At 38.7% G+C, this 13,835-nt stretch overlaps 1 long non-coding RNA gene across 1 annotated transcript in view; it reads right to left on the reverse strand.

The window, feature by feature from the left end:
- Nucleotides 1-4,021: 4,021 nt before the first annotated feature.
- LOC149119541 (uncharacterized) overlaps nt 4,022-13,835 on the reverse strand; it is a 387,982-nt gene continuing 378,168 nt past the window's right edge. The window contains exon 6 of the long non-coding RNA XR_016228489.1: nt 4,022-4,590. This is a non-coding gene — a long non-coding RNA (uncharacterized LOC149119541). The remainder of the gene's footprint in view (nt 4,591-13,835) is intronic.

The following is a 13,835-nucleotide window of genomic DNA, read 5'->3' on the forward strand; positions in this document are numbered from 1 at the left end:
AATCAAACATAAGCTGAGACACAGGAGGTCTGAATACACAAGCAAGTGATCTTCAGCCATTAGGTATTAATTATATTAAACACATTCTTTTTAAGTACATTTTCAAAGAGTTCAGTATAAAATTCCACAAAGGAATTCAAAAGCATCAATATTAAACAATGGTGTTCTCGTAAGACAATGTAATGAAATTAGAATACAAACAGAAGCATTGCTAAAAATTCTTGTGAGATGGGAAACTGAATAGTATAATACTAAAAATCCCACTGGTAATAAGTAAAGAATTAAAATTAAATTCAAGCAAATAACAAAACCCTACTTTGTCAAATATTGTGGGAGACAGAACATTGTCCTCACTTAGAGGGAAATTTGTAGTTGTTGTTAATTCATTTATCAAGAAACAAGAAATGCTGAAATGAAATGAGCTATACTTTTGAGTCAAAAAGTTTTAAAACTACAGATAAAATAGAGACTAACAAGAATAAAAGAGCATAAAAGTAATTCTAAGTAATTAAATTTGAAAATGTACATTACTAGATTATTTTCAAGAAAAAGTTTTTTAAATGCTAAAATTCACTTAAGAATTTGGTAGAAAAGTTTATGCCCTCTAAATAACATCCTGTGATTTCCCCCATCCCCAACCTCTGGCAACCACTGTTCTACTCTCCGCTTCTATGAATTTGACTTTTCTAGATTCTGCATATGAATGAGATCATGCAGTGTGTGTCTTTCAGCTCCTGTCTTATTTCACTTAACATAGTGTTCCCTAGGTTCATCCATGTTGTTGCAAATGTTTCAGTTATGCAGGATGAATAATCTTCGGAGCTCGTATGTACATTTTGGTGTGTGTAGTTAATGCTATTGTGTTGTATACTTGAAATGTTCTAAGAGAATAAGATCTTGAGCATTCTCACCAAAAGAAAAAGATAAATATATGAGGTGATGGATAGGTTAATTAGCCTGATTCTGGGAATTGTTTCACAGGTATACCAAAACAGCATGTTGGACATATAAACATATATGTCATGTTAAACATGTACAATGTTTATTGTCAATCACATCTCAGTAAAAATGTTGGTGAAAAAGAACAGGAAGCATCAAAAAATGTATGGCCATTAAACTTCCAACTCCCTTTCTAGGACAATATAGTCTTATACATACTTCCTACCAAGCTTTAAAAGAATCATTTGCATATCAGATACGTTTTTCTGGAAGACACAAAATATATCCATTACATATTATGAGGCTAGTGAATTCTGGTTACAAAACTGGATATGAACAATGCAGTAAAAGAAAAATTACTCAGAGGCGCATCTCACTATGAATGTAGATGGCAAAAATCTCAGTGGAGAAAAGAGTACTATTCTCCCCATTGATGCAGTAGATGTCTTTGATAATTTAAAATCTTTTTATTATCCAAGCCTTTACAAAGTTTTTTTTTTTTTTGCATGAAAAAGAATTTTCCTCATTGTAGGAAAGGTCACATACCAAATCCCTACAGCAAACATTTTATTTAATTGAGAAACTTGGAAGATCGGGAATGAGGCAAAGATGCAAGTCACAAAGCTGTAACTACATCTAGATAGTGTAAATATCTACATAGAAAAAACAATAAAGAAACAAGTTTGTGAAATACAGGATCAACTTATGAAATCAATAGTATCATTTCTTCACACTAGAAACAACTGCTTAGAAATTTGTAAAAAATCTAGCGGTTATAATTGCAAAAAATACCCTAAATATAAAAAAGCACAACAAATCAAGAAACAAACCAAAAAACACTGTAAAGCTATATTTGATAGCACTGCTCACAATAGACAAGAAACTGAAGCAACCTAAGCATCTTTCCATTGATGAATGGATTAAAAAATGTGGTACATATACAATGGAATACTACTTAGCCTTAAAAAGATGGACTCTTGTCATTTGCAACAACATGGATGGGAGTGGAGGTCATTATGTTAAGTAAAATAAGCCAGGCATAAAAAGACAAGTACTACATGATCTCTTTCATATGTAGAATATAAAAATGTTGATCTTACAGGAGTTAAGAGTAGAGTGGTGGTTACCAGAGTCTGGGGATGGAAGTGCGAAGGAAGATATGGGGAAAAGTTGGTTAACAGGGTACTGAGTTATAACTAGGTAGGAGTAAGAATTTTTTGGTTCCTATTGCACAGTACGTATATATAATGACAATGTACTATATGTTTTTAAATAAATTATTTTATTATTAAAATTTTATTAACATGTAATATTTGCATTCTGGATTGTCTATGGCTCCTTTCATGCAACAAGGGAAAAACTGAGTAGTTTTAACTGAAACTGTAAGGCCTATAAACCTTAAAAAACTTGCTATCTGGCCCTTCACAAAGTTTGCTGATTCTTGCTTTAAAGTACCTAGGAATTAGCATAACCAAGGATGTACAATGCTTCTATGGAAAAAATTTAAAGCCCTATTAAAGGATAGAAAAGGAGATGTGAATAAATGGGGAGCCATTATTATCTCTTGGAAAATGTTTTCCATGCTGTCTACGGCTGATTTCATGCAACCATGGCAGAGTTGAGTAGTTTGAAGAGAAACTGCATGTATTTCACATCTGTTAAGATGTGAAATAATTATTTATATACATTAATTATAAAATGTAACCAAATGCCAGAATCAACTTAGATTTTTTTTTTTGACAACTCAGTAACTTTGCTCTAAAAGTAATCTGGAAGGATCAACTTCTGCAAATAGTAACTCAATTTTGTAAATGAAAAACAAAGTAAAGAGTTCTCTGTTCATATATAAAGGCTTATTTCAAAGCTATAGTGTATGTATGGTACTGGTGCAGGAAGAAATAGAGAACTCCGACAGATCTTGCATATGTAAGAATTTAATATGTAAAATGGCACCAGAAATCAATGGGGAAAGGATGGATTGCTTAGTAGATGGTTTAGGGAACACTAACTTACTATCTGAAGCAAAGAAGAAATCCATTGTGTATGGTATACTGGGATCCAACTGCTTATCATGTTCAAAGGTGGACTCCACATGCATGAAGGAAGTAAATGTGAAAGAGAAAGCTATAAAGTTAATAGAAGATGGTGCTGGAGATTTCTTTGTGATCAAAAAGGATATTAAATAAAACTTCAAAGGAAAAAGAAGAGAGATGAATTTGATTATATAAAGATTAAGGATTTTTGTTCAATGAAGAAAACTGGGTAAACAGTCAGATAATAGATAGAGAGAAAACAAAACTCTTGGAAATAAATAGAAGATATCCTAGTAGGAAAATAGGCAAAAGACAAAGAAGTAGCAATTCACAGAAGAGGAATACAAAAGACTATATGGAATGTGTGAAGATGTGTTCTAAATCATTAATTATTAGAGAAATGAAAACTAGGACAAGAGAAATAATCTTGCATTTACCATGTTGGCAAACATTAGAAAAGTGGGTTACAGCAAGTCTGTGGGGGAATAGGAATCATTGTACATTGCTGGAGTGTGTTGGGGGGTATGAGGGTGGGGGGTGTAGACTCTTGTGGCTATTTGAATGATTAATCTGGCAGCTTTTGACCAAATGAAAAATCTGTATACATTAGAACCCAGCAATTCCAGTTGTGGTCAGCTATATCTTGGAAATTCTCAGACAGGATTATACGGCGGCTACATTCAATGATACTCATCATAGGGCCGGTGTTGTGGCAGAGCAGGTTAAACTTTTGAGTCCTGGCTACTCGGCTTGCCATCCAGATTCCCACTAATATGTCTGAGAAGGCAGCAGAAGATGGCCTGAGTACTCGGGACTCTACTAACCATGTGGGAGACCCAGATGGAGTTTCTGACTCCTGGTTTTAGTCTGATCCAAACATGGCTGTTGTGGCCAATTTGGGGAGTGCAGCGGCAGATGGAAGAATGCTCTGTGTCTGCCCCTCTCTGTGTGGCTCTTTCAAACAAACAAGCAAATAAATACATAAATCTTTAAAAAATTCTCATCACATTAGTTTTAGTAGTGAGACTAGAGGGAATCCAACTCAGGGAATACTGCGCAATGATTATAAGTGTCTCATTAGTTGTACATAGTCACACAGATGTCTTGAAAACATAATGTTGAATGGGGGAATTAAGGAGGGGATATGAATGAGTGTAGGCAATGAGATTAAAGAAATAAATACAATATGACAATGAGGGCTGGGCCTTGCATGGACCAGCGAGGACAGTTTGTCATGAACACATGCACAGAGGAATATAAGTAGCTCCTCCCTCCCCCACTGGATGACAGTGGCTGAAGGTCTGTAGCCAACTTCTCTCAGCACCACTGCCTCTGACTTTGTGCTTATGCTGAGCTTCCACTGGGAAAAATCTCCTTGAAGGGTGTCTGCTTTTGCCAATACTGTAAAGGGTTAGGATTTCCTAGGCCGCTTCGTGCTGCTGGGTGTCGCTGCCAATGTGAGCCGACTGAATTTATACCTACCCGGCAGCTCTTTCTTTCCAAGTTTATTGCTGACACTCATCACAGGCTCCCAACAGACTGTGAAATGATGATTTTGATATTTCTTCTTCAATGGTGTTTGTAACAAGGAGCGGTGAATCTCTGTTCACTCAATTATCTTGAATCGAAAGAAAGAAAGATTTATTATTTACGTTTTAATTTTGTGCTCCAACACACCTAATCTAAATTTCAAACCCAGGGTTGTTGAAATAACTTTCTTAAATATTTTAAGTGTAGCTTCTGAGAGAATTGCTTTAAACTCAGAACTCCAACGAGTTTAGACAGATCCCCTATTTGTGGGTTTTTAATATACCCTCATGCTAAACATCCAGGGTACAAATTTGAGAACACTAAGCTATCTTTAAATTAAATTGCTTTAGTACCTGAAGTGAAATGAAATTCATAAATCAATAAAGAAGGCAGAAATGCATAAAATCAGTGATTTATTTATGCATTAAATGCTAATACTGACACATCATAGACTTTTTTAAGTTTGAAGACTTCGCTGAACTTGATTATTATACTGTTGTTGCTACGTGCTTGTAGTTTTTAAAAAAGTAACTTGTTAATTGAAACATAACATTTAAAAAGGTGCACAAATCCGAGGTATACAGCTCAATGGATTTTCAGAGTAAACAGACCCATGGGTAGTCACCAATCAGTTCAAGACTAGAACTTCACCAGCACCTCAGAAGGGACCCTCCTACCAACTCCCAGTCACTTCTCTTGCCAAGGTAGCCAATAGCCTAACTTTAAAAATAATGGATTCTTTTTTCCTGGTTTTGAACTTTAAATAGATGGACTCAAACAATATATTCTTTTGTAACTGGTTTCTTTCATTCAACAGTATGTTTGTGAGATTCATCCATGGCACTATGTATAGACATATTTCATTAATTTTTTTATTGCTGGATGGATTTCCACTTTAAAGAATGTGTGAGATTCATTTATTCTTATAACACTGATGGCTACCTGGGTTATTTTAAGTTTTTATATTGAAAAATTATATTGATATAAATATTTTTGAAAGTTTCATTAATATTTTCAATGGACAAATAATTGTATACATTTATTGAGTACACTGTGAAGTGATCAAAGTTAACATATCCATCACCTCACTTGTATTTTACAGTGAGATATTTGAAATTTACTTTTGTAAGCTATTTTGAAATATATAATAATACATTATTACAACTCTAGTCACTTTGCAGTGGAATAGATCTTAAAAATGTATTCCTCTTGTCGAACTGAAGCTTTGTACCATTTGACTAACAGTTTCCAGTTCTCTCCTTATCCCACTTGCTTCCCCTCTTCTGGTAACCACCATTCTACTCTACCTCTATGCACTCAACTTTTTAAATATTCTTGACATGCTCAATTCTGTTGGTATGTACTTAAAAGAGGGATTTCTGGGCAACAGAGAATGTGTAAGTTCAGCTTTAGTAGACTCCAAAGAGTTTCTTTCCCAAAGTTGTTATGCCCATTTCTATTGCTACCAGCAGTGTATAAGAGTTTCAGTTGGGCTACATTTTTGCCAAGTTCTCATAATGTTAGTCTTTCAAATGTTAGCCATTTTATTGGAATTGTAGTTGTACCACATTGTGGCTTTAATTTGCATTATTCTAGTCATCAATGCTATTGAGAATTTTTTTGTTCCTTAATTATTTGGATATCTATTTTTAAATTTTTTAATTTTCTTTTTAAAAATTTTTAAAAAAGATTTATTTATTTATTTATTTGAATGTCAGTTACCCAGAGAGAGAAGGAGAGGCAGAGAGAGAGTTTTCCATCCGCTAGTTCACTCCCCAATTGGTCACACCGGCCGGAGCTGTGTCAATCCGAATTCAGGAGCCAGGAACTTCCCCTGGGGCTGCCACGCGGGTGCAGGGTCCCAAGCACTTGGGCCATCCTCCACTGCTTTCCCAGGCCATAGCAGAGAGCTGAATTGAAGTGGAGCAGCCAGAAATCAAACTGGCGCACATATGGGATGCCGGCACTGCAGGCAGCGGCTTTACCTGCTGCACCACAGCACCAGCCCCCAATTTTTTAATTTTCAAAATGCATAATGTAGTGTTTTGGCCCATTCCCTCCCCTCACCCCAATTGTGGTTTTTCTTATGCATTTGTAGAAGTCTATTTCTTTTTTCCTCTATCGTTCCTTTTTTATTTCCTCTTCTTTTAAAATATATATTTTGAGTATAAATTCTTTACTATTTATGAAAGCTGAAAATACTCTCCTGATATGTGCATTCATTTTCACTTTTTTAGTGATGTAGAACTTCTAATTTTAGTGGAGTCCAATTTATAGAGTGGGTTTTGGTGCTGTTTAAGAAATCTTTATCATAGGTTCAAAGTGCTAAGGCCTTGAGGACAGAAAGCTTTCAAGGAGGGGTCCAGAGTTCCAAGGGACTTACAGTCTGTGAGACCTCAGGACTCATTGCCGGGAACTGTCTTAAGTTTCCACTGCACAGCTTCTGGAACACTGTTCCTCAGCCTCCCCCAGTGTGTTGCTAGTAGGCCTAGGTGCAGCTCAGGCCACCCTTCGAGGAGGCACAAGGGCGTAAACCTTGGTTGGCAGCATCCACACAGAGTGCAAGAGCTATGGGGTGTGGCTAGCTCTATCCAGATTTCTTTTTTAGTTTTTCAGAGGACATTTTAAATTACCATTACAGTCAAGGGTTTAATGTTCCACGAAATAAAGAGATCAACAAGTAAAAAGACCTGAGTTGAGCAGTAATAAAGGCAAGGGCTATAAACACTAATCAAATGGAAAGATGACCTTTTCACCCATATGTAGTAAATTTTAAAGTATGCACAGATTTATTACAACTACAGTAGGATAACATTCTTAACCACTGGGTTGACAAATGTATAAAACAAAGTTTGACAAAAACATATTTGAAGCAATACTGATACACACAGGAATTTCTTTTTGTTGTTGTTGTTTCTTGATTTTTTTTTTCTTTTTTAATTTCAGATTTAGCTCCTACATGGAAGAGAGAACATGTTGTATCCAAGCATGCCTCCCAGAGCGCCACCTCGCGGGCCCAGACAAAGAACTGCCTTGTCAGTATCAAGATTATGCTGGCCCCTTTACAGACAGATGGTGATAGCTGTTTATTTCCTTATTATTTCAAAGGCTGTGGGATCTGTAGCGATATTTCACTTTTAATTCATTATATTAGATATCTGTACTCTCTTTTTCTTGACTAGTCTTGAAAGGAATTTATACATCATTTTTAGAGTTTCAAAGAACCAACTTTTGGTTTGGGGGTCCTGGTTATTGAATAGGCCCTGTGGCCCCTGGTGGCCCTGTCATTCTGCTGCCTTGACTGCCACTACAGCATTGTCTGGGGGCTGAGGGTGTGACAACAACAAAAATGTGGGGGTCCCCCCATCCTTCTCCGAGTCAGGCCTCTTTTCCCTCTGCTTAGCAAGATGCAAAGGGCTGCTCCTAGGTCTCTATCTGAAGTAGGCAGGCATATAGGTTAAATTGATTAGGTTTGTGAGCTGGAAGACCACGCCTTCGCCACGCCCCTGTGTGACCTCACACCCTGCCTGATACTTTGCCACGCCCCTGTGTGACCACATGCCCCTACCTGGCCACATCTGGGTGCCCATAAGCCAATCAGGTTAATTAACCACTCCCCTTTGGAAGTGGATTAAAAGCCTAGGACTCAGTGTGTCCGGCCCTTCTCTTTTTCTCCGGCCTCTTGTCAGGAGGGGGCTGGCTGTAGCCCTGCTCCTCCAGGGCACGTGGCCTTTGGGCCACCCGCCCTAGGCTTCCTGGCCTAGATGTTCCTACATGTGGCTGGTTCTTGGTGCTCGGTATGAATCCAGATTTACCTCTCTGTCTTAAATAAAGCTCTCACTCTTCTATGCATATTTCTCACTAAATAAAAGCCTAAAATGTACCATGCTGCCTCGTTTATTGATGCCAGTACTTAGAATTCTTCTCTAAATATTAGGCAAGAACCCCCTCAGGCTTATTAATATTGAGAATTTATTAATAAGCATATGGTGATATTGTATGGTACCCCAAATTCTGATAACATATATGGCACCCCAGACGGGACTTCTGGGGAACTCTAAGGGGCCACATTTCGTATATATTTTAGGGGGTCATTTCCAATATCATATCTGTCTATGCCTGGGTGTCCACCTCCTGGATTCAGGTTGCCTTGAATTCACACCAGGGGCTGGCAGGGGATAGCAAGGAGAACTCACTGTTGCTTCACGGTACTTTGAATTCTGGATTTTTTCCCCTCATCCTTCTCCTAGAATCTAATTTTGAGAGTCCTTGGATAGCTGCTGCCTGCATTCTGTCCAGAGTTCATGGCTTCATTGAGTGGAAAGGACAGGGTGGAGTGTTGCTGACTTCATGTTCCTGAGAAGCAGAAGCACATTGGTTTCCTTTCTGTAGTTTTCTCTGCCAAAATTCGCCACTTGTGGTTTACGTTTTTGAACATGTCATTGTGGTCATTTTAAAGTCTGTGTCATTAACTCCATTCTTTAGCTTTCCTGTGGGTCTTTTTTTTCTGTCTTTAAAAAAAAAATTCCTGGGTTTCAGTTCCATCTTATCTCTGATGTCCTTGATTATTTTTGATTGGGTGCCAAATATTCACATTCAAATTTTATGGATGTTTTGATGCTCTACATAATGCAAACTTTCTTAGGAGAGGATTTATTGTTGCATTTGTTAGACCACTAGGCGTGGGGCTAATTGCCTTTATCCGGGCAGGAACTGAGATGACTTAAAGCTGGGCTTTAATCCTTTTTGAGAGCTGTTTCATTTCCAGCTCAGCCTTCCTTGTAGGGTGTAGCCCTTTGTGGACTGATTGTCAGCTGGGGACATTTACCAGGGCCCCTTTCCCTTGGCAGTCTGAACCAAGTCTTTTGGTCCCTTTATGCCTTCTTATGCTTAGCTCTCAACTGCTGCTTTCACTTTTGGAATTGGCAATCACCTTAATGGTAATAGTATTCCCAAATACTTGTCTCAAGCCTCTTGGCTTCCATCTTCTTGTTGATCTTGACTCTGAAAATTCTCACTGCCTTGGTAGTCCTGGGATTCATTTAAGTGAAAGTTCTTTTGTGTGTGGTCCTCTCCCCCCAGTTTTTCTAATTGTTCCCAGCAGCATTATTGGTGTGGAAGAGCCTAGTCAGCTATTGTCCCAAGAGGAAGCTTATTTTTTTTTTAAATTTTAAAGATTCATTTATTTGAAACTCAGAGTTACAGACAGAGAGGAAGAAACAGACAGACAGACAGACAGAGAGACTCTTCCATCTGCTGGCTTACAACACAAAAGGCTGCAATGGCCAGGGCGGGGGCAGGCTGAAGCCAGGTACCAGGAACTCCATCTGGGTCTCCCACGTGTGTGGCAACCTCTTGAGCTATCCTCTACTGCTTTCCCAGACATTAGCAGGGAGCTGGATCAGAAGTGGAGCATCTAGGACTCTATCCAGCACCCATATGGGATGCTGGCATTGCCTAACCCACTACACTAAAAGGCTGGCCCCTCCAAGAGGAAACTTCTGAAAGTGAAATCTGATCATGTCCCTTGTCTCCTGAGAAACCTTGTCCTTGTTTCCACCTAATCCCTATTCCTACCTTGATTTACGCATTCTTTTTTCTGAACTAGATATGTAATTTTATGCTTCCATGACTTCTCCTGTATTTTATCTTCTATTGGAATTTTCTGTCCTTTCTCTCCCTTGTACATTCTGCTGTAAGCAGGGAAGTAGTTTAATGGAGAGAAACAGAGAACTGCCAGCACCTGTGCCACAGCCCTTAGTGCACTGCTCAAACCCTGTGCCCTTCTAGTCAGATCCAGCCACTGGGGTTGTGCCAGCTAGAAATATCCAACATGGCTGCACAATGAGTTTCTGCATTGATGATAGCATTACCATGACCAGCACACCCACTATGATCACGCACCTGCTGCCGAACCCCACACTCACCGAGTACCTGATGCCATGAGACTAGAGATTTCCTAAAAAGGGGCACAGAAATGGGCATTACTCAAGTCCCACCCTAAACTCTGCCTCCATTTGCATATTCAATCAAACCCTGGCCCAGACACTACCCACTACGCCTCCGCCTCCAGAGCCTATAGAAGGATGGGCTGAACTTTGTTAATGGCAGTAGTGCTCTCCCATGAGGTCACCCACACTTCCTCCTGAGTGTGTACTTTCCATTTGCCTTGAAATAAATCTTGCTTCTCTGCTCACATTTATTTACATCTTCTCCTTGAATTCTTCCTCACATGGAGACAGGAACCTGGAACAAGCGTAGCTAAAGAGCCTCCCTCAGAACAATCCCATCTCTTTCTTCATAACCCATGTGCTACTTTATGTCCTCCCTTAGACCCTCTTTTGTGTCTGGCCTTTGTATTTCACACATACTATTCTAGTTGCAACTCCCACGCAGCCTGATAATTATTGGTCCAGATATTTGCCTTCCACATTAGGATCGGAGCTCTTGCATGGCACAGACCACGTATTACTCATCTTTTTATTAACAGGTGCCTACTACAGTATTGAGCACTGAAGAAGTATCAAACAAATGTTTCTTAGACTGAATTAAGTTATTAAAAATGCACAACTGTAAGCAGGATTTGCTTCTTAAGTCACTTCCCAGGCTGTCTTGTCTTAGGAGTTGGTGCAGGCTCTACCTAGGAAATGTGTCTGGTTGGCTGTCTTCTTCTGTAGTACTAGTTGATTACTATCCCTCACTGTCGATTGTGTCTAATGCTATGACAGCTTGGGCAACACCTAATACCAGGTCTGATATTAACTCTAGTCACATCTCAGCCTCTGTCTGAATTGTTCAAAGTTCAAACTTGTACAGAGCCCTTAATTTTGTTTCTCTGTTTCCAGTCATCTCTTATTAGATTGCCATGGTTCTTCACAAATATTTTTAGCCCATCCTGGTTTTCAGCAGAAAATGGACATCTTTTAGGTTGTGTATTACCTGAAAAAGTCTTTCCTACTGTGTAGATGTCATTTTCTCTGTGCGTATCCTCAAGATCTTGTTATTAAATGTGTGCCCTCTGAACCTCTCCAGTCTGTAATTGTCTGGAGCTTTCCTGTTTCATTGTTTTGTGGCATGGCATGAGCAGCATTGCTCTCAAAAAACTTGGATGTTCATCCAAACAGTTATAAATATTATATTTAGAATCTGGTTCAAAATATTATTTATTGATTCATTTATATTCTTCAAACCTTCTTCAAAAATGGTTTTAGGGCAGCCAGGTAATATAAGAGTGTGGCCACAAAATAAAAACTAAAAAAAAAAATCAAAATCAGAAAAGGAGAAAAATTCTAGCAAGAAATCCTTGTTATAAGAAGCTATGGATTTCACCTACCAAATTTAGCTCTGTGTCTTCTCATTGCTAGGGGAAAAAAAGAGAGAGTGAAACAGTAGGCTTTGTAACTTACATTTTCAGTAGTTAGAGTCATTTCAGTTTCTCTAGAGAACTGGCAATATCTTTATTGTTAGAAATTTATCACTGGATTCCTATGTCAAGGGGATATTTGGTAATGGTAGAAAACTTTGTTGAAATGTTTTAGTAAAAAATGCAAGAATGTCTTGATTTAGTCCTTCTTTGGCCCTCTGTGAAAAAAAAAACTAATGTTTAATGTTAAAATATTGTTCTGTAAAGACAGTTATAGAGTGAGGGGAAGGTAGGCCAGGTATATAAATTTCTGATGGTTTATCTTAACAAGGATGGGCTCTGAAGAATTTTGAGGAAGGCCTGCTAACATTTCTTGGTCTATCAGTTTTTAATTCAAGTTAAATCATCTGAATTTTAAAATTTTTTTGAGAGGGAGAAGGGGGAGAGAGGAGGGAAAAGTAGAAAGAGAATGAGAGAGAGGGTGAGAGGGCAAGAGGGTGGGGAGAGGGGGGAGAGAGCCAGAGCGAGAGTGAGAGCAAGAGTGAGAGAGAGATCTTCCATTCACTGGCTTACTCTCCAAATGCCCACAATAGCCAGGGGCTGGGCCAGGCTGAAACCAGGACCCAGAACTCAATCTAGGTCTCCCACATGGGTAGTAGGGACCCAAGTACTGAGTCAGACTTCACCTGATGACTCCCAGGGTGTGCATTAGCAGGAAGCTGGAATCAGGAGTGGAGCCAGGACTGGAACCCAGGCAGGCTCTGCAATCAGCAATGTGGGCATCCTGAGCTGCATCTTAACTACTGGGGCCAAACACCTACCCCTGATCTGATTTTTAAAAAGTTAAAGATGTTCCAAATCTCCTTATTGGAAAATGTGGCATTAACTATTTACATGGGTGATTTAAGAAAGTAACTAATTTTATTCAAATCATGGTAAACTAACTTCCTTCTCTTGCCATGAAAATGTGTGATGTCAGATATGATTTGGATTGCTTTCTGTAGGGTTTGCATTCACAATCACCGACACAAACCACCAGGCAGATGGCACTGTGACAGTTGCTGAAGATATGGTAGTGAACAGGATACTTGGAGCCTATAGTCCTGTGGTTGAATATAATACACATGGATGTTTAAAGTATGTACAGTATACTAGCTTTTTATTGACACTGCAACAAAGTATCACAAAGGTGGTGGCTTCAAATAACACTGATTTCTCATCTTTGAATTCTGGATGTCAGAAGTTCTAAGTGGGCTAAAATCACAGTATTGGCAGGGCCACATTCCTTCTGTAGGCTCTAGGGGAGAATATATCTCCTGGCACTTTCCACATTCTAGAAGCTTCCCACATTCCTTGGCTTGTTGGCTTTCCTTCCAGCATTGTATTTCTTAGACTTCTGCTTCTGTCACTGCACCCCCTTCTCTGACTCTTTTGCCTCCTGCTCATATAAAGAGCCTTAAGATTACATTGGGGTCACCTGAATAATCCTTAATGAGCCCCCATCTGCGAAGTCACTTTTGCCATTAAGGTAATACATGTACAGCTCCATGGATTAAAATGTGGACAATTGGGAGAGGGATTATTCTTATTACTATAAGTGCACAAAATGGCTGTGGCCTTTATAAATGTGGTCACATTACCTAAACTCTAATTCTCAAATTTTTCATCTCTGAAATGGTGCAATTATACCCACTCAGAGGACCGTAATAAGATTGAATAAAATAAGTGTGAAACCATTTGTAACTATACTTGGAACACAGTAGGTACTCCAGTAAATGTTGGCCAAATGGGAATTTAAATCTCATACCTAAAACCTGCATACTGCAGAAAGTTTTAATCCAACAGACTGTTTGGACAGAGAGAAAGTTCTTCTTCTTCTTTTAGGTTGGTGCATATTTTCACGAGAAAATAGAAAATGTGCTTTCAGATAATACTAGCTTTGTGTCCCTTATTTGAGAACTAATCATATG

The sequence above is a fragment of the Oryctolagus cuniculus genome, chromosome X (assembly GCF_051225735.1).
Source record: "Oryctolagus cuniculus isolate XC-2025 breed Fujian yellow rabbit chromosome X, ASM5122573v1, whole genome shotgun sequence".
NCBI classification, from domain to species: Eukaryota; Metazoa; Chordata; class Mammalia; order Lagomorpha; family Leporidae; genus Oryctolagus; species Oryctolagus cuniculus.